We start from the raw sequence: 19,622 nt of genomic DNA on the forward strand, positions 1-19,622 counted from the left end.
TGGAGGGGGGGGGGGCCCAGGGGACACTGTAGGGAGGCTGCCTGACAGGGCAGCAAGGGTACGGGGGTAACACGTCCCGTACTGGGCCACCACAATGGGGTAATAGATCAGGTAATAGCGGATGATGATGGGTTAGTAATAGATCAGGTAATAATGGATGAATATGTGATACTAATAAGGAGGTCGGCGCGTGTCGTGTGTATTTTACGACTTACACAAAGATGTGACGTGTTACAAAGATCCAACAAAGGAAACAATATACATCCAATGTACGCGACACAGTCATCCATCATGAATCATCTCCGGTGACACAGACGTGTGATTAATATGCAAACAATTCACCCATAGAAGGCACGGTGCGGTTAGTCAGCTGCGAGCGGCGCCGTCACCGCGCTGCGTCTATTATACGTAATCTCCGTTATTCAAAGATTTAGTGTGAAATGTCACTACAACGTACAGTGAGTGGGCCGGGGGTCAGCAGCCATTCACTCACCGCTTCAGTGGCGTCACGGAAACGGGAAGTTATATTTAAAGCGTAACTGTTGTTTTATTAAACTTCTGGTGACGAGTCTGAAGTATTGATCAGTCGGGGTTCCGGGTGCTGAGACCCCCACCAATTACTATAACGAACAGTCCTCCAAGAGAGGCGCCAGTAGTATATGGATTCATTAAAGGGGTACTCTGCTCCTAGACATCTTATCCCCTATCCAAAGGATAGGGGATAAGATGTCTGATCGTGGGGGTCCCGCCACTGGGACCCCCGCGATTTCTGTCCAGCACCTGACGTTTAAAAACTTCTGACATGTCAAAGTGTATGGACATTTAAAGGGGTACTCTGCTGCCCCAGTGTTCGGAACATTTTGTTCTAAACGCTTGTAGCAGGTGTCGGGGATCGTGACATGTCACACTATGCCCCCTCAATGCAAGTCTATTGGAGGGGGCGTGGTGGCCGCATTGAGGGAGCGTGGCGTGATGTCAGGAGGGGCGTGATGTCCATGTGCCGCCATATAAGGTCTTTGTGTGGCACTGGGTTCGCATAGCGTTTATGGTATAGGTCGCAGGTGTCCCACCAAGTACGGGATGCCGACATATACTGTGGCGCACAGCGTTGGGGGCCATTCTTTTCAATGACCAAAACTATAACTCCCATTATGTTGGCTGTCTGAACATGCTGGGAGTTGAAGTTTTGCAACAGTTGGAGATCCAAAGTTTGGAGACCATTGGCCTTTACAGTAGGATACATCCTGGGAGTTGTAGTTTTGCTAAATTTGGAGGTCCACAGTTTGGAGATCACTGTCCTAGACGTTAAAGGGATACTCCGCCGCAAACATCTTATCCTCTATCCGAAGGATTGGGGATAAGATGTTAAATCACGGGGGTCCCGCCGCTGGGGACCCCCACGATCTCCATGCTGGCAGCGTCAGGAATGCAGCTTCCCCATTCGTGACATCATGCCACGCCCCCTTCATTCACTTCTATGGGAGGAGGCGTGACGTCTACATCATAGCCATCACGCCTCCTCACAAAGAAGTGAATGGGGGTGGCGTGGCGGCCGCATCACCAGTCATCGGGCACTGATGGAGTTCGCTCCGCGCGCCGAATGACAGGGCACCGGATAAGGTGTTTTGGGGGGAGTACCCCTTTACAAACTGATGGCCGGCAATGCGGCAGGGTTGGGTTGGTTGCTTAGACAAATATTAGGTGGATTTAGACCTGTCATCTCAAAGGCTCTGCAGAAATTGGAGGCCTTCCCCCGTGGTTTTTGACAAGGCACAATTTTTTCAGAACTTGTATGTGGCTTCATGTGAAAACGAAGGTATGAATAGGCACAGTGTGGAGCCACAATATGGTGGACAAGGCCTGAGGTTGGTTATAAGTTTACTGGTTATAAGTCTACGGGAGGGGGCGTGATGGCTGGGAATAAGATGTCTGACGGTGGGGGTCCTGCTGCGGCACCCCAGACATCCGGTGCATGAAGCGAACTTTGCTCCTTGCCGGATTTCTGGTGAGCGGGGCGTGACCGTGACGTCATGGCCATGTCCCCTCAATGCAAGTCTATGGGAGGGGGCGTTATGTTCTAAGCAAACAGCGGGTGCAGCATGGAGATTGCGGGGGTCTCCAGCGGCGGGACCCCCGCGATCAGACACCAAAGGATAGGGGATAAGATGTCTAGGGTCAGAATACCCCTTTAAGGATTTCTATAGAGAAATCAGGAATGGGGTATCTGTATTATGCCCACAAACACCAAAAACTTATAGGATCATAGTAATGGATTTTGCAGGGAGGGTCAGGCCGGGACTTGTGACCATAAAGGGGTCTCGTCTGAACCCTCGCTTACTGTGTGACGGTAAACGCAGGATACACATGTGGCTTATTACATTTATTGTTCTCCTTTTTAATGAGACATAAGAGTCATATATCAGATGTGTCAGGTTTCACACACAAACCTACAATAAATGGCACCTGGCTTCCTTTAGTGGGTTAGCGCTGTATAAATTAGTAGACATATAAAGAATCTAAATGTTATCACCGTCACAATGTAGCAAAAATAGTATTTCCATAATTTAAGCTTGTATGAAAAAAAAAATCTGGTAATAAATTTAGGTTCGCCCTACATTTTTGGTAAGGGTCTTAATATTGACTAAAAGGGGGTCAAAATAAAAATTGGGCTGGGCATGGTATGAAAATATAAAAAATGCTATACTCACCTCCTTCCTTCCCTGGAAGCTATCGTCCCGATGCTCGTTGTAAAATTAAAGAGATACTTTGCCCCTAGACGGCTTATCCCCTATCCAATGGACATGTATGTTCAAAGTACGTTCACACTAACAGGATCCTGCGCAGATTTGATGCACAGGATTTGTAACTGCCGATTAGAAGCTGCGCTCAGTCATTTAGTTCACATTGAAATCTGCAGCAGAAAATCCTGAGCATCAAATCTGCGTACGTGTGAACACACCCTAAAGGGGTTATCCAGGAATAGAAAAACAGAGCTAGTTTCTGTCAAACACGGCTCCCTGTCTGTCTCCAGGTTGGGTGTGGTTCTGCAGCTCAGTTCCATTGAAGTGAATGGAGCCAAGTTGTAAAACCACACACAACCTGGGGACAGATGTGGAGCTGTTTTTTATTTTTTATAAAGAAATTAGCTCTGTTTTTCTACTCCTGGATAATCCCTTTAATGTTCAGAATGCCAGTTACAGGCGGCCGTCGTTGTGACATCACGCCCCCTCCATTCATGTCTATGGGAGTGGGTGCGGAGTACCCCTTTAAGTTCTTTTTTGGCTGTTCTTTATCCCCGCTTCAGCAGTAAATGGCCGCAGCTTCCTCTCGCCTCGGTCAGTGATTGACGGAGCGGTGATGCAGCTCATGGAGTTGTTAAGGTTTCCATGTGGTACTGACCTCTTCATCAGGTGAACCTGATGATGATGTCAGTACTACCTTGAAACCTGTTGCACACAATAAAGCTGATACCCCAGTGTTTATTGTCCTATTATCTGTCCCTTTGGTGCAGTAAAATGTAAAAGGAACAAGTGGACGTATGAATGCGTGTCACACTCTGTGCTCCAGCCGCAAGCACCGGCAGTGAGCGCATTGTCCCTGTGTCCATGCCCGCATGCGAATCCTAGCCCACCACTCACCACGCTCCACTGCCACCGCCTCCTCTGTGTCTCAGCTCCGGCAAGCGCGTCCCCGTCTCCTAGGGGGCACGCACGCCGGAGCTCTGAAAATTAAAGGGCCAGTACACCCATAATTAGTTGTTACACTTGACACTACATTATAAAGTCCCTGCACCTCCCACACTTCCCTGCCAGATCTTCAGTGCCCCTAGCCTGAGATTAAAGGGGTACTCCGCCCCTAGACATCTTATCCCCTATCCAAAGTATAGGGGATAAGATGTCAGATCGCCGGGGTCCCGCTGCTGGGGACCCCGGGGATCGCTGCTGCAGCACCCCGCTATCATTACTGCGCAGAGCGAGATCGCTCTGCACGTAATGACGGGCAATACAGGGGCCGGAGCATCGTTACGTCACGGCTCCGCCCCTCGTGACGTCACGGCCCGCCCCCGTCAATACAAGTCTATGGGAAGGGGGTGTGGTGGTTGTCACGCCCCCTGCCATAGACTTGCATTAAGGGGACGGGCCGTGATGTCATGATCCCAGTAGTCCCAAGCAGCGGGACCGCGGCGATCTAACATCTTATCCCCTATCCTTTGGATAGGGGATAAGATGCCAAGGGCGGAGTACCCCTTTAAGCGTTCCATATTGCCTGTTGCCTTACCCGTGTATCCAGACCTTCCCGCTACGTTATTTGACTTCGCACCTTTGCCGTTTTGCCTTGACCTTGTGCTACGTTTGACTACGCTACAGCCTCATCCTTGGGTACCTCGCCTTGTCCAGCTACCTGTGTGTTCAAGCCATGTCGGGGGTAGCAACCCGGGTGCCGCCTGCCGCAGCAAGCCCATACTTCCTTGCGGCGGGCTCTGGTGAAGACCAGCAGCACCTTAGACTCCGCTCCCCGATACGGTCCGAGTCATCAGCCGCACAGGTTAGAGGTTCCACATCCTGCTCCATAACAATGCAAACTTAGATTTAACAGTCTGACGCGGGTTTTCCTACTGACCGAGCTGCTGCCTCCTGCGACCAAAAAGCCATACAACCGATGGGCGCATACATTTGCCAGCATTCTTGTTTTGCATTTATTTTCTATTAAACATGCAAAACCCACCTAAACATCAAGTACAGATGCGACAATAGAGAAAACATTTCTATGGCCCCAAGACAAGAACGTCAGAAATCACGAGACGCCTTTAAACCGAGGGAAGATATAATCAGGTGTATAAGGAGCTTTACCGCCCTCTTCTATAATAACAGCCGATTAATTATCATTCCAGACAAAATGTTATTCAGAATAAGCAGCCATTAGTATATTTCAGCAATTCATTTACTACAAGGTCCCTGTAATAGATGACACATGGAGAGGGTTTATTTCCCCACATCCATATTTCTGTGGGCGCACAATACTCGAATGGGGAATCAATGGTTAAAGGGGTACTCCAGTGAAAAACAAATGGCTTCCAATCAACCGGTGCCAGAAAGGTATACAGATTTGTCAATTATTTTACCATACAAAATTTTTGTAAAAAAATAAAATAAACTATAAAAATATAGTAAATTACTTTACTATATAAAAATCTTAATCCTTCCAGTACTTATCAGCTGCTGTATGCTCCACAGGAATTTGTGTAGTTCTTTACAGTCTGACCACAGTGCTCTCTGCTGACACTTCTGTCTGTGTCTGGAACTGTCTAGAGCAGGAGCAAATCCCCATAGCAAGTGGTGGATCCAAACCTGTTAGAACCAGTCTGGCTCTGGTCTTGGCAAATGCCATATGTGAATCTCCTAGTTCTGCTATTGCTAAGCATACCTACACCTAGGCCCCATGTCTTTACATATCCCTGCTTCTGTTTCTGATAATATCCATGCTGTGAGGAGAATATCATCTACATAAGAGAGGAGACTGCTGAACAAGGGCCTCTCTAAATACACTTATCTCTTTGTCAGCCTACAGTCAGAGTTAGTGCTGCTTTACCACCACGTAAGTGGCACCACAGTAAGTAAACCTGTTAAAGGAGATCTGTAGTGCTCTGAACTTTATCCCCTATCCGAAGGATAGGAGATATGTTTTAGATCGCGGGGGGTCCGAGCACTGGGGTCCCCCGTGATCCCCTGTACGGGGCTGCGGCAATGTACAAGGAAAGTGGGCTTCCATCCCCGCATGACGCAGCACCGGGCATGCTCCTCCATGAATCCCACAGAGATACATGGAGGGGCGCGCCGGCTGCCGCGTCATGCGAGGATGGAACGCCCCCATACAGGAGATCGGGGGGGGGGGCAGCGCTTGGACCCCCCCCCCCCCCCCCCCCCCGCGATCTAAAACGTATCCCCTTCGAATAGGGGATAAAGTTCAGAGCACTATAGATCTCCTTTAAAGGGGTACTCCACCCCTAGACATCTTAAGATGTCTGATCGCGGGAGTCCCGCCGCTGGGGACCCCCGCAATAAAGCATGCGGCACCCACCTGTTTCTGCTCCGGAAGCGCTAGAAGGTCTGGGTCCCGACCACGGAAACGGAAGTCCGTGACGTCACGACTGCGCCCGTGTGTGACTTCACTCCCCGTCCCCTCAATGCAAGTCTATGGGAGGGGGCGTGACGGCTGTCACGCTCCCTCCCATAGACATGCATTGAGGGGACGGGGCGTGAAGTCACATGGGGAGGTGGCTGTGACGTCATGAGCCTCCAGCACTGTAGGGTAGGGGATGGGATGTCCAGGGACGGAGTAACCCTTTAAATAATTTTTTTTATTGTGCATAGATTGCATACAGCATGTCTACATTAGATACAAAGTCATTGGTGAAGGACAATACTGTATGATACAAGTTCCAGAAGCCAATATTACCGTACAGTGTCGTATGTGTACAGGGCATCTCGCATCTCACGGCCCTTTTTCAGACTCCACCTATAAGTAGATTTAGACCATGGTTTCCCGCAAAGAATGATCAGAATTGTATTTGGAAACTTTTAATAAGTTAATGGACTTTTTATCTTTCTGTTTACATTGTAATTGGATGTAAACTCTGCCGGTCGTGCCCGGTCTGCGTGATGTTCTGCAGTGATACATTATTACAGATCAGCAGAGGACGGCGGGTCATGTATTTATAGAATCATTTGTTCAGCGGTGTGTCCTTATGATGGTGCCAAAAATGGCAGCACCCACAAACACCCTGTAAAATGTGCCACGTATCACGACATACACACTTTTAACCTATCCTCAGGTTAGATGAAGATGATAACCAGCTGATCAGTGTGTGTTGGGGGCTGGGGGGTGTCTGACGTCTGGGACCCCCATTGGTAATGAGAACAGGGGTCCATTGTCCAACTCTTGCTCTATGCACTCACTTTGGGATTTTGGCAAAGACAAGGGACCTTTTTGTGGTAACTATGGTGACGATGAGGGTAATGCGGCGAGTAGTAGTCCTTTAACTGTTATGTTACGTAATCTAAAAGGAAAGCAGAAGGTGCTCCATGTGCGGGATCAGCAGGTCAGGCCCATAGGGAAGGGAAACAATCTATCCCACGCCGCTTACCAGAGTTGGTTGTGTGCACACACACACAACAATGGGAAGCGCCTGTAAATGCTTGTATCCTCATCCGCAGCCCTCCTAAGAGGCAGTAGATAAGCAATTTGACCGTGTAGTAGGAGATGTCGGCACTGGATAGAGGAACCAGGAGGAGTGCAGCATAAAATCAAGTTGGGTTTATTAGTTGCAACGCGTTTCGCTGCGCATGCGCAGCGAAACGCGTTGCATCTAATAAACCCAACTTGATTTTATGCTGCACTCCTCCTGGTTCCTCTATCCAGTGCCGACATCTCCTACTACACGGTCAAATTGCTTATCTACTGTTATGTTATGTGGCAGTGCTCCCTGTGAACCAGACTATTAGTTGTTCCCAAGTGCAGGAATGAGATCCTCTAGACCACTGGTTCTTAACCTGGGTTCGATCGAACCCCAGGGGTTCGGTGAGTCAGTCTCATCTGATTCGGGATGACACGCCCCGCTTGTCCATCATTGGCTGCAGGTGATCATGTCCCACCTAACAGATCCCAGAGTACTGTTTTACCCTACTGTAAAGGAAGCCTCCTATCCTTTGTGGCTCCGCTCCTATGCGATCACCTGCATGCGTCCCACACTGGAATGCACCACTTCCGGCGTGGCCTCCTGTGACGCACTTCCGGTCCCGTGGCGTCTTAAACAGGCTCAAGCGGATAGCCTGGACGCCCGGACACCGCGGGAACAGGTAGGCACACTGAACTACCAGCAAAGGTCACACTGATTTGCAGTAAATATTCATTCTTAGGTTTTTTTGTGAAAATCATGTTTTCATGTTTTTTTTCCTTGTTCTTAATGGGTGTGTTCTTTACTGGTTTTGTTCATTTTGTGCACCTATATATAAATATATACTTAAATATATACCTATGTTTTGAAATTGAAAAAAATCATATTTTTTTTCCAATTAAGGAGGGTTCGGTGAATGCGCATATGAAACTGGTGGGATTCAGTACCTCCAACAAGGTTAAGAACCACTGCTCTAGACACTAGAAGGATTCTGTGAAACAACTCTACAAAACTTTTTGAGCAGATCCAGTACAATGCAGTTTCTTTAGCACAGCCTGGAATGTTACAGCTACTTGAGCCAGATGTATGGATATTTAGTCACTGTCCCTTTAAATGTTGCTTTTATAGCAGTTTACTGAATCAAGACAATCTCCTAGGGGCTTTAAGCACATGAAAGTGTAGTGACAAATTCAGATGCAAATGTATATAGGTTAAATGTTCACAATCCAATTTACTGGAACTACTGATGAAGATCTTCACAGGTTAGCTCACTGTGGTGCAAAATATAAGCTTTCTTTACTCGCGCAACACTATACACCACATTATACCCCTTGGAACCTATAACTGAAAACTTTTGTTGGCGTGACAGCTACTAAGCACTAACTGAAGAGATTGTGGGTTGCAGAGAGGACCTTGTTTAGCTTTGTTATTCTCTCTGACGAAGATGAAAAACTTTACCTTTATCTTCAGAGTGCAGACAGGAAATGGAACAGGGACAGAAACTTCATTGCAGACAGAATTTCACCTAGGGAGACACATGGGACCTAGGTGTACATATGCCTAGCACTAGCAAAGCTAAGGGACATGTGACACTTGCAAGAGCCAAGTATAGACTACTGACTAACAGGTTTGGTCCGCTATCTGTGTGCATGCTGTGTTGTTGTAAACACACTGTACATGTCTTTTTTTTTTCAAACTATCCCCCCCCCCCCAGCAATAAATCAAGATGTTCTCTAAATGGCAGCAGTCAGTGATTAGATCTACAGCAGGAAAAGAGCAGCATTATGTGCTGAGGAGACTGGGCAAGGTCTTCACACAGGGAGGGGGAAGGGAGATGGGTCTGTGAAGCCAGAGCCCTAGACAGAAGTCACATGGTGTTTGTCTTGTAGGAGGGTGGGGGCTAGTCTCATTGAGGGGTTTGAACAAAGATAAGGAGGATCAGATTATGAAGTCTTTTTCTCACTCCCTGCATGTAAGTGACAGCTGAAGGAGGGAAACTGCTGTATGTACAGTAGCTAATGAATGATATTTAGACAAATACATAGGTTGGGGAGAGGGAAAGGATGGGCTATAGGTTTAGTTCCCTGTAGTACCTCTTTAATGCAGATTTTAATCTTTACACTTCTTGTAATACTTACACTCTGCAATAAAATTGGTGCAATGCACAAAAATACCTTTTACAAATAAACTTCCAGCATCTACACACATTTATGCAAAACCTTGTTCTCTCTGTCACACAACAACATCTTAAAGAGGTTATCCAGGAAAAAAATTTTTTGGGTATATATCAACTGGCTCCAGAAAGTTAAACAGATTTGTAAATTACTTCTATTAAAAAATCTTAATCCTTTCAGTACTTATGAGCTTCTGAAGTTAAGGTTGTTCTTTTCTAAGTGCTCTCTGATGACACCTGTCTCGGGATCCGCCCAGTTTAGAAGAGGTTTGCTATGGGGATTTGCTGCTAAACTGGGCGGTTCCCGAGACACGTGTCATCAGAGAGCACTTAGACAGAAAAGAACAACTAAACTTCAGAAGCTCATAAGTACTGAAAGGATTAAGATTTTTTTAATAGAAGTAATTTACAAATCTGTTTAACTTTCTGGTGCCAGTTGATATATAAAAACATTTTTTTTCCTGGATGACCCCTTTAAGGACATTAGCCGGACCATTATTATTGTCTCATGTTTTAATCTTGAGGCAACCCCTATAGGCACATTAGCCATGTGGCATTATATATCTGTGATTTTTAGTATAACATAGGCTTCGCCCTCTCATAGTGGTGCCATGATTCTGCATTACAAACATGTAAAGCCTCCATGAGCCACCATATTCTCCCACAGAAGCAATAGCTCAAAGTTTACCTCTGTATAAAGGAATGTGTAATAATGTGTAGTGCTTTTATATAGGTGAACAAGGAGGCAAAGTTTAGACCCACAGATTTATTTTATATTCTTTTTTAAAATTTTCTATTTTAATATTTATATTTTAAAATAATCCTGAAATGTTGCAGTTCCCATTCTGGACACTAGGCCTAAAACTAAGCTGAGACCTCCTTTTCTGTACAGATATCTTCCCTGCAGTCTCCTCCTTATCATCACAGACAGGATGACAGTGACAGGTGACACCAGTATATACAGTGACCCCCCGACCTACGATGGCCCCGACATACGATCATTTCAGCATACGATCACTCTCAGAGGCCATCGCATGTTGAAGGCAGCACCAACATACGATGCTTTTGTATGTCGGGGCCATCGCATAAACGGCTATCCGGCAGCGCAGACTGCTTCAGCTGCCACCGGATAGCCGTTTACGGTGCCCCGTGTGGTCCGCTGACGATCACTTACCTGTCTTCGAGGCTCCGGTGCGTCCTCTTCGGGATTCCTTGCATCGTCGGCGCTCTCCATCGTCGTCTTCACGTCGCCACGCATGCCGTCCCGTCATCCAATAGGAGCGGCGTGCATGGTGACGTGATGGCGGCAACAGAGAGCAACGTTCCCAGGCAGCAGAGACCTTCCCGGAGCATCGGGGACACCCCGGGGACGCGGCGACAGCGATGGAGGGCGACATCCAGGGCAGCGGTGACGAGCGGTGACGGTCCGGAGCGGCGGGGACACGGGAGTATAACCTCCAATACCAGTGGTCTTCAACCTGCAGACATCCAGATGTTGCAAAACTACAACTCCCAGCATGCCCGGACAGCCAACGGCTGTCCGGGCATGCTGGGAGTTGTAGTTTTGCAACATCTGGAGGTCCGCAGGTTGGAGACCACTGTCCTATACTTTACATTGCACGGATCCCTCACTGTACATATGACAGAATGTTCACAATAGCTGAAGCTGAGAGCTCAGCCTCCCCCTCCCTGTAGAATGACCTCTGTAAAGGTCACTGAGCATGCACAGACCCCTTTTTTTTATTGACATCAAGGGACAGCTTCAATCTCATGTTGCCTATGTTAGATAGAAAGACCATGTTTTAGCATCTGGATATAACCCAGTAAAACCATAATAATCTAGGTAACAGATTCACTTTAAATTCTAGTCCACAATTCTGCTTAAATTTGGAAATCCAGACTCTCCCTGGGATCAATTTGTTAAATGATCCACGAAAATGCAGTTAGTAACAGATAATTAACTTAACAATTCACTGACTCTCCGCGCTTCCACACCATCAACACTTTAACAATATTATAATAGTGTTCTATGACAAATAAATGATAATACTCTGTTCTGCCCCAAAATTTCAGACATCCATCCTCCTGTACACATTACGTCTGACCGGCATATGATCACAAATCAATGGATGAGGTAAAACTATTTACTGAAACAGTGTTACTATTAGTGAAGAGCAGCATAGGCCATATTCGAATTGGCGATATTTTGCGAATATTTGGACGAATATTCGTCCTTTATTCACGAAATTCACATATTCGACATATTCATGGTTATTTTCGCTTTGCGTAAATGCGCGTATTCACATGCGGACAACTATCTACCTATCTAGACAAAAGGATAAGTCAGCCAGCACTATTGATTCCAAACTATTATATGGACCTGGCTTACAGGTGCAGGCTGCTGGGCTAAATATACAGCAACAGAAGAATACAGCAGCACACTGCTGGCACAAAGATATAGATAAAACATGAGTATATAGATACAACATGAGTATATAGATACAACATGAAAAGCTATACAGCTATGGTGTAATATAAAATTATGAAGTTATGAAATAGTGAGGCACTTAGCTTGCAATTTGGCGGTCAAATAGCTTGGACTGTCCCACCACGGTAAGGGCGGTGGGACGGTCCAAGCTATTTGGCCGCCAAATTGCAAGCTAAGTACCTCACTATTTCATAACTTTATAATTTTATATTACACCATAGCTGTATAGCTTTTCATGTTGTATCTATATACTCATGTTGTATCTATATACTCATGTTTTATCTATATCTTTGTGCTAGCAGTGTGCTGCTGTATTCTTCTGTTGCTGCTATCTACCTATCTATCTATCTATCTCCTAATTCTTGGTCTATACAGAAGTGATAATGGATCTATGACATTTTTCATTTTGAATATTGTCATGTCATATTCGCGAATAACGTCACTATCTATCTATCTATCTAATTTTTGTGACAATGTTCGTGAATATTCTCATATTCGCGAATATTCGCTCTCCAGTCTAATGCAGTAAATAGTATAGGAGCCTTCTTTAGACCACAAGCTGAAAGCTTACGAATATATAGTGCTATATTCGCGAATATGTGAAATTGGCAATAAATATTCGAATTGCAAATATTCGCGCTCAACACTAGTTACTTTAATGGTTCAATATATAAATACCTTCTTTGTATGTGTACAGAGAGTCCCAAGCTTCCAAAATCCTTAAAGTGGTACTCCGGTGGAAAACTTCTTTTTTTTTTTAAATCAACTGGTGCCAGAAAGTTAAACAAATTAGTAAATTACTTCTATAAAAAAAAAACTGAATCCTTCCAGTACCTATTAGCTGCTGAATACTACAGAGGAAATTCTTTTCTTTTTGGAACACAGAGCTCTCTGCTGAATCCCGAGCACAGTGCTCTCTGCTGACATCTCTGTTCATTTTTAAGAACTGTCCAGAGTAGGAGAAAATCACCATAGCAAACATATGCTGCTCTGGACAGTTCCTAAAATGGACAGAGATGTCAGCAGAGAGCACTGTGCTCGTGATGTCAGCAGAGAGCTCTGTGTTCCTAAAAGAAAATAATTTCCTCTGTAGTATTCAGCAGCTAAGTTCTGGAAGGATTAAGATTTTTTAACAGAAGTAATTTACAAATCTGTTTAACTTTCTGGCGCCAGCTGATCTAAAAAAAAAAAAAAAGTTTTACACTGGAGTACCCCTTTAATAATTAACTTTTCCCCTTTTTAAGTTTTAGTTTGTTGGTGACCTTGTTTTCAATATGACAAAGTAGGGTGAATAGCATAAGAACCGCAAGATTACTTTAGCAGGTCTATAGATAAATTTACATAAGTCGGGTAAATGGAGACACAGCACAGGTAAGATGGCTCCTCAGATGAAAATTTTCTCTCCGACGTGTTTTGAAAAAACAAGGCTTTCTTCCTCAGGGAGATTGTCGGTCAGCTGTGGAACTCTCCAGTTTATACTGTACATAATATCACTCTGCACATGCTCATACTATATCTCTGCCCATAAAATCACACTATGAAATAAGTTAAACTAAAAAAAACATTACTGATTATTTTATGGTGCCATTTATGGTGTTGATGGTCTTTTTATTTATTAATTTTTTTTTTTAAATTAATATTCCTATTTCTATATCATTTCAATTATGCACATCAGATTATTATGCAAACCCAATTATGCAAGTTAGATTTTGGCAGAATTGCTACTTAACAGAACAAACATGTAGCAATGTGAATGATAAATGATGAATGAATAGATGAGTGGGAATGATTGAGATTAAACTATGCAAGAATATATTAATGTATAATTATGTGTACATGAATTAAATAATAAATTCATATTATGGAATAAAGAAACGTCAAATATATGGGGGTGTATATATATTATATATTATTATATTACAATATAAATACATAAATAGACTGAGTGCTGTCAATAAATAAACAACAAACAAGAGTGCATGTGCAATATATCAAAAGTGACATAACCATTGTAAAAAAAAAGTGTGCGGTACATCGATGACGTCCTCATGATCTGGCAGTGAGATGAGATCCAAATAGCAACATTCATAGCTTTAAACAGAAAAATATTAAGGGGACTTACACACCGAGGTGTGCGGTGTATGGTCTGCAGTGTACGGCATATGGTCTGAGGACTGCAGGCAGCACTCGCATGTCTATTTTTCAAAGACAACCTCTGGATATGACGCTGAGGATGTGCACTCAGTTTCTTTGCTCAACCATGGAGAGGCCTGTTCTGAGTGGAACCTTACCTGTTAATCCGCTGTATTGGTCTTGCCCACCATGCTGCAGCATAGTTTCAGGGTCGTGGCAGTTTTATAACCTAGGCCATTTTTAGTTAGAGCACCAATTCTTTTTTTCAGATCCTTAGAGAGTTCTTTGCCATGAGGTGCCATGTTAATCTTCCAGTGACCAGTATTAGAGAGTGTGAGAACGATAACACCAAATTTAAGACACATGCTCCCCATTCACACCTAAGAGCTTGTATTTCTAAAGAGTCACATGACACCGGGAATGGCTAGATGAGCCAAATTTGGACAATTTCACTATGTGCTAGGTTATTTTGAGGGGACACAACATTAACCACTTAAGGACAAAGGGCGTACAGGTAAGCCCTGACGTCCTGGTACTTAAGGACCAAGGGCGTACCTGTACGCCCATGGGGATTCCGGTCCCCGCTGCTTGCCAGCACCCTGTGCAAACCCCTGGGGGGGGGGGGTCCTGAGACACCCCCCCATGTCGGCGATCACCGCAAGTCAATTCAGACAGACGATCTGTGGCGATTCTGGGTCAATCCCTTACCCAGCAGGAGTGAGGTGGCATGGGTGCCACATCACGATCACATGATTGATCGGTTGGAACGACCGACCAATCACTACCCTGCTGGGCGGTGATCGGGGCTGGCGGGGGTCTCCTACCTTTGCCTGGCCCAGAGGGGGTCCCCTCAGGAGCGGCTGCGGCGGACAGGAGCAGTGGCAGGAGCAGTGGCAGGAGCGGTGGCAGCAGCGGTGAAATTGAAGGTCATGTGTGTTTACAAAGCCCCCATGGTGCCAGAACAGTGGACCCCCCCCCCCCCCCCGCCCACATGTGACTCTATTTTGGAAACTTCACCCCTCACGTAATGTAATAAGGGGTGCAGTGAGCATTTATATCACACGGGTGTCTGACAGATTTATGAAACAGTGAAAATGAAAAATGTTATTTTTCATTTGCACAGCCCACTTTTCCAAAAATCTGTCAAACGCCAGTAGGGTGTAAATTCTCACTGCACCCCTTATTAAATTCTGTAAGGGGTGTAGTTTCCAAAATGGGGTCAAATGCCCTTCTGCTCCACGGGAGGTTTCTGTCCTCCCTGAGCTCACTGTTTTGGCACCATGGGGAAATTGTAAACGCACAAGGCCCCCGACTTCAATTCCAACCAAATTCTTTCTCCAAAAGCTCAACGGCGCTCCTCCTCTTATGCGCACTGTAGTTCACCCGCAGAGCACTTTACATCCACATATGGGGTATTTCGATACTCAGAAGAGATAAGGTTACAAATTTTGGGGGGCATTATCTCCTATTAACCCTTGTAAAAATGTAAAATTTGGGGGAAAACCAGCATTTTAGTGAACATCCAACTTTAACGAAAAGTTATCAAACACCTGTGGGGTGTTAAGGCTCACTGTACCCCTTGTTACGTGCCTTGAGGGGTGTAGTTTCCAAAATAGTATGCCCCCAAAAACCATTTCAGAAAAATGCTCCTTCCCTTCTGAGCCCTGTACTGCGCCCACCGAACAATTTATATACACATATGAGGTATTTCCTTACTTGAGAGAAATTGGGTTACAAATTTAGGAGGGATTTCTCTCCTTTTACCCCTTGTAAAAAAAAATTAAAACTGGGTCTACAAGAACATGCGAGTGTAAAAAAATGAAGATTTTGAATTTTCTACTTCACATTGCTGCTATTCCTGTGAAACACCTAAAGGGTTAACAAACTTTCTTAATGTCTTTTTGAATACTTTGAGGGGTGCAGTTTTTATAATGGGGTCATTTATGGTGTATTTCTAATATAACGGCCCTTCAAATCCATTTCAAACAGAACTGGTCCCTGAAAAATTCCGATTTTGAAAATTATGTGGAAAAATTGCTGCTGAACATTGAAGCCCTCTGATGTCTTCCAAAAGTAAAAACATGTCAACTTTATGATGCAAACATAAAGGTGACATATTGTATATGTGAATCAATATATAATTTATTTGGTATGTTTATTTTCTTTACAAGCAGAGAGTTTCAAAGTTAAAAGAATGCAACATTTTCAAATTTTTCATGAAATTTTGGAATTTTTCACCAAGAAATGATGCAAGTAATGACACTTTTTTGTGTGACTTTTGGCTGTAAGCGATAAGCAATGAACACGCTTATAAAAGTAAATTTCAGTTCTTACTTTGCAGTGATCAGGGATTTATTAAGTGCGAATGTTGCACAAAAAGTTGCAACCCCCTCCAAAACACTATAAATGTAAGACAGCCGGGACCAGGCTTAAAAAACGGGCTTTGGAGAGCAACATCTTACCAGCCGCTGTGATTGCTCTGTCGGTCACGGGGAATCATGGGACCCGGCTGGGAATGTGAAATTAGAGTGTGGGATAGGATAAATGATCGGCGCCATGATATGTTAAAGGAGCCCGGGCTGGCATCACTCCGCAGCTGCCTGGGACTCCCGCAGCCGGGCCGGGGGATGTACAGGAGCCGTTCCTGGGCACTTCTGTGCCTGGGCAGTAACAGGCTGGCGTTACTTAGGCTGGGGAGGGCCAGTATCAATGAACCTTGCCCACCCTGGTAACGTTATGCTGTTGCTGTTTGGTTGGTATCTGGCTGGTACAACCCACTGGGATAGTATGATAAATATGTCACACGTAAGCAAAACCAAACCCCCAAAAAATGACTTCAGAACTCACTTTCCAAAGACAACACTTTTTATGCGCCAAATATAAGCAAGAAAAGCCTCTATATGCAAAGATAAATCTCCCCACTTAACCTTTTGTTTTTAGCATTTCATCTTAGGATAACATCTTTAAAGTGGTACTTTGCCCCTAGGCCTCTTATCCCCTATCCAAAGGATAGGGGATAAGATGTCGGATCACAGAGGGCCCCATGGCTAGGACCCCCCACGAGCTCTAGCCCAGTACCCCAGTAATCCGCATGCACAGAGCGGACCCCACTCTATGCTGGATTACGAGCGACCACAGCAATCACACCCCCTTCATATATCTCCCATAGACATTAATGGAGGGGGGTGACTACAATGGCCGCCTGAAGCCTAGCACTGCTGGCGTTCTGAATATAAATGTTCAGAACACCGGGGTGCCGGGCCAGAGATCGCAGGGGTCCCAGCAGCTGGATCCCCTGCGATCAGACATCTTATCCCCTTTCCTTTGGGGACTACTTAAGGGGCCAGCGGGGGGAGGCTTTCTAACTTTGTACCTGTGTGGTAGAGGGTGTGAGATGCAAGGCAGATGGAATTACCCTGGAGCAGATGGCATTAACCCCTTGTATCCATGATGCCAGGGGTGGTTTATCCTCAATACCACCTGAAGGTATACCGCTGGATCCTGGGCTAGGCACGGGGGCAATAATGACGCCATGTTACGGACAACGGTAGCTTTACTGAGATTAGACAGGTGAAAAAGTCTATACAGTTCAGCCAGGGCCCAAGGAGGTGACCAGTGACTTCAGAGACCTTAATGGCTTGCTAGGACTTGTAGTAGAGGTGGACAATTTAGTGCAGGCCACGTTGACTAGACAGATGACTTTGACTTGACTGACTTGTGACTGACAAGACTGTGACTGTGGTTACTTGCAGGTTTGTAGCTTGTGGCTGCAGACTGGACTTGAGGCCTCCTATGACTCTGGACACACACTTAGGCACGACTTGTCTGGACCTCAGCAAAGACTAAGAGAGCAGAGGCTCCACCCAGGGCTTATATGGCGGAGGCTCTGGTGGGGTCCCATTGGTCACCCCTAGGTCACCTGGTCACTGATACCTCCTGTGTAACAATCACATGACAAATCACATGGTAAACAGTCTTAAAGATATAACACTCTTACATATATAATATAGGTATTATATACAATTACAACAGATGCAGGGGGGGCAGGGGACAATGCAGGAGGCTGCCTGATAGGGCAGCAAGGGTACGGGGTAACAACTCCTGTACTGGGCCACCATACCTGCTTTAACCCTGCACTCCTTTGCCTATCTCATTTTAGTCTCCTTGCCTTCAAAGATCTATATTGTTTTTTATTTGCCAATAAACAGAGCTGTGTGGGAACCCTTTATTTTTCCATCGAAAGCCAAAAAATAAAAACAATACTTGTGGACTGAAATTGGAAAAAAAAACAACACAATTTGCACTATTGCAAATGGGATGCTAACTTTACTCTGTGGGTATGTACAATTACAACAATACCAAATGTACCGTATTTTTCGCCCTATAGGACGCACCGGCGTATAAGACGCACCCTATTTTTAGGTGCAAAATCTAAAAAATTTAAGATTTTGAACCCAATAGTGGTCTTCAACCTGCGGACCTCCAGATGTTGCAAAACTACAACTCCCAGCATGCCTGGACAGCCGTTGGCTGTACGGGCATGCTGGGAATTGTAGTTTTGCAACATCTGGAGGTCCGCAGATTGAAGACCACTGCAAAGGAGGTAATACTCAGGTGTCCCCGCCGCTCCGGACCTGTCACCGCTGCCCTGGATGTCGCTCCATCGTTGTCGCCGTGTCCCCGTCGCTCCGGAACGTCTCTGCTGCCGGCCGAGTATCCTCGCTGTCCGTCGCCGTCATCACGTCGTTACGCACGCCGACGCACGTACGTGATAACGAGGAAGGAGAGCGCCGGCCATACAGGGGATCCCTGAACGGAGAAGACACCGAGGAGGCAGGTAAGGTCCCTCCCGGTGTCCTGTAAGCACTAACCCGGCTATTCAGTCGGGCTGTTCGGAACCGCCGCGGTGAAATCGCGGTGGTCCCGAACAGCCCGACTGAACAGCCGGGTTAGTGTCACTTTCCCTTCAGACGCGGCGGTCAGCTTTGATCGCCGCGTCTGAAGGGTTAATACAGGGCATCACCGCAATCGGTAATGTCCTGTATTAGCCGCGGGTCCGGCCGTTGATGGCCGCAGGGACCGCCGGGATAGGGGTGTATTCGCCGTATAAGACGCACCGACTTTTCCCCCCCCCCAGTTTTGGGGAAGAAAAAGTGCGTCTTGTACGGCGAAAAATACGGTATATTGGTTTTGTAATGCTTAATAACTTAAAGAAAAATTTTATAAGAAAGTAAAATCCTTTTTTTTAGGTCGCCATATTTTGACTCCTATAACTTTTTTATTTTTTATACTTTTTTCATCCACTGAGTTGTGTAAGGATTAGTTTTTTACATCATGAGCTGTAGTTTTTATTGATACCATTTTGGGATAAATAACACTTTTCAATCATTTTCTATTCCATGTATTTTTGCAATGTGAGGTGACCAAGATATGTTATTTCTGGCATTTTTTATTTTATTTTATTTTTTTTATTTTTTTTTTTATTTGCACTCTCATTAAAACTAATTTTTGCTATTGCACTTCTTATGGTAAATACAAATCTTTCTAATGTACTTTGTTTTAAAAAAAATTAAGTTTTCATTGTTTTATTTGTGTTTAAAAAAGCTGCCACTAGGTGTCTCCCTACTTGTCCAGAGCACATTTCCTCCCCATCT

At 45.2% G+C, this 19,622-nt stretch overlaps 1 long non-coding RNA gene across 1 annotated transcript in view; it reads left to right on the forward strand.

The window, feature by feature from the left end:
- Positions 1-19,622, forward strand: part of LOC130283396 (uncharacterized) — a 76,427-nt gene that overhangs the window by 121 nt on the left and 56,684 nt on the right. The window contains exon 2 of the long non-coding RNA XR_008846679.1: positions 11,421-11,481. This is a non-coding gene — a long non-coding RNA (uncharacterized LOC130283396). The remainder of the gene's footprint in view (positions 1-11,420; positions 11,482-19,622) is intronic.

The sequence above is a fragment of the Hyla sarda genome, chromosome 7 (assembly GCF_029499605.1).
Source record: "Hyla sarda isolate aHylSar1 chromosome 7, aHylSar1.hap1, whole genome shotgun sequence".
Taxonomy (NCBI): Eukaryota; Metazoa; Chordata; class Amphibia; order Anura; family Hylidae; genus Hyla; species Hyla sarda.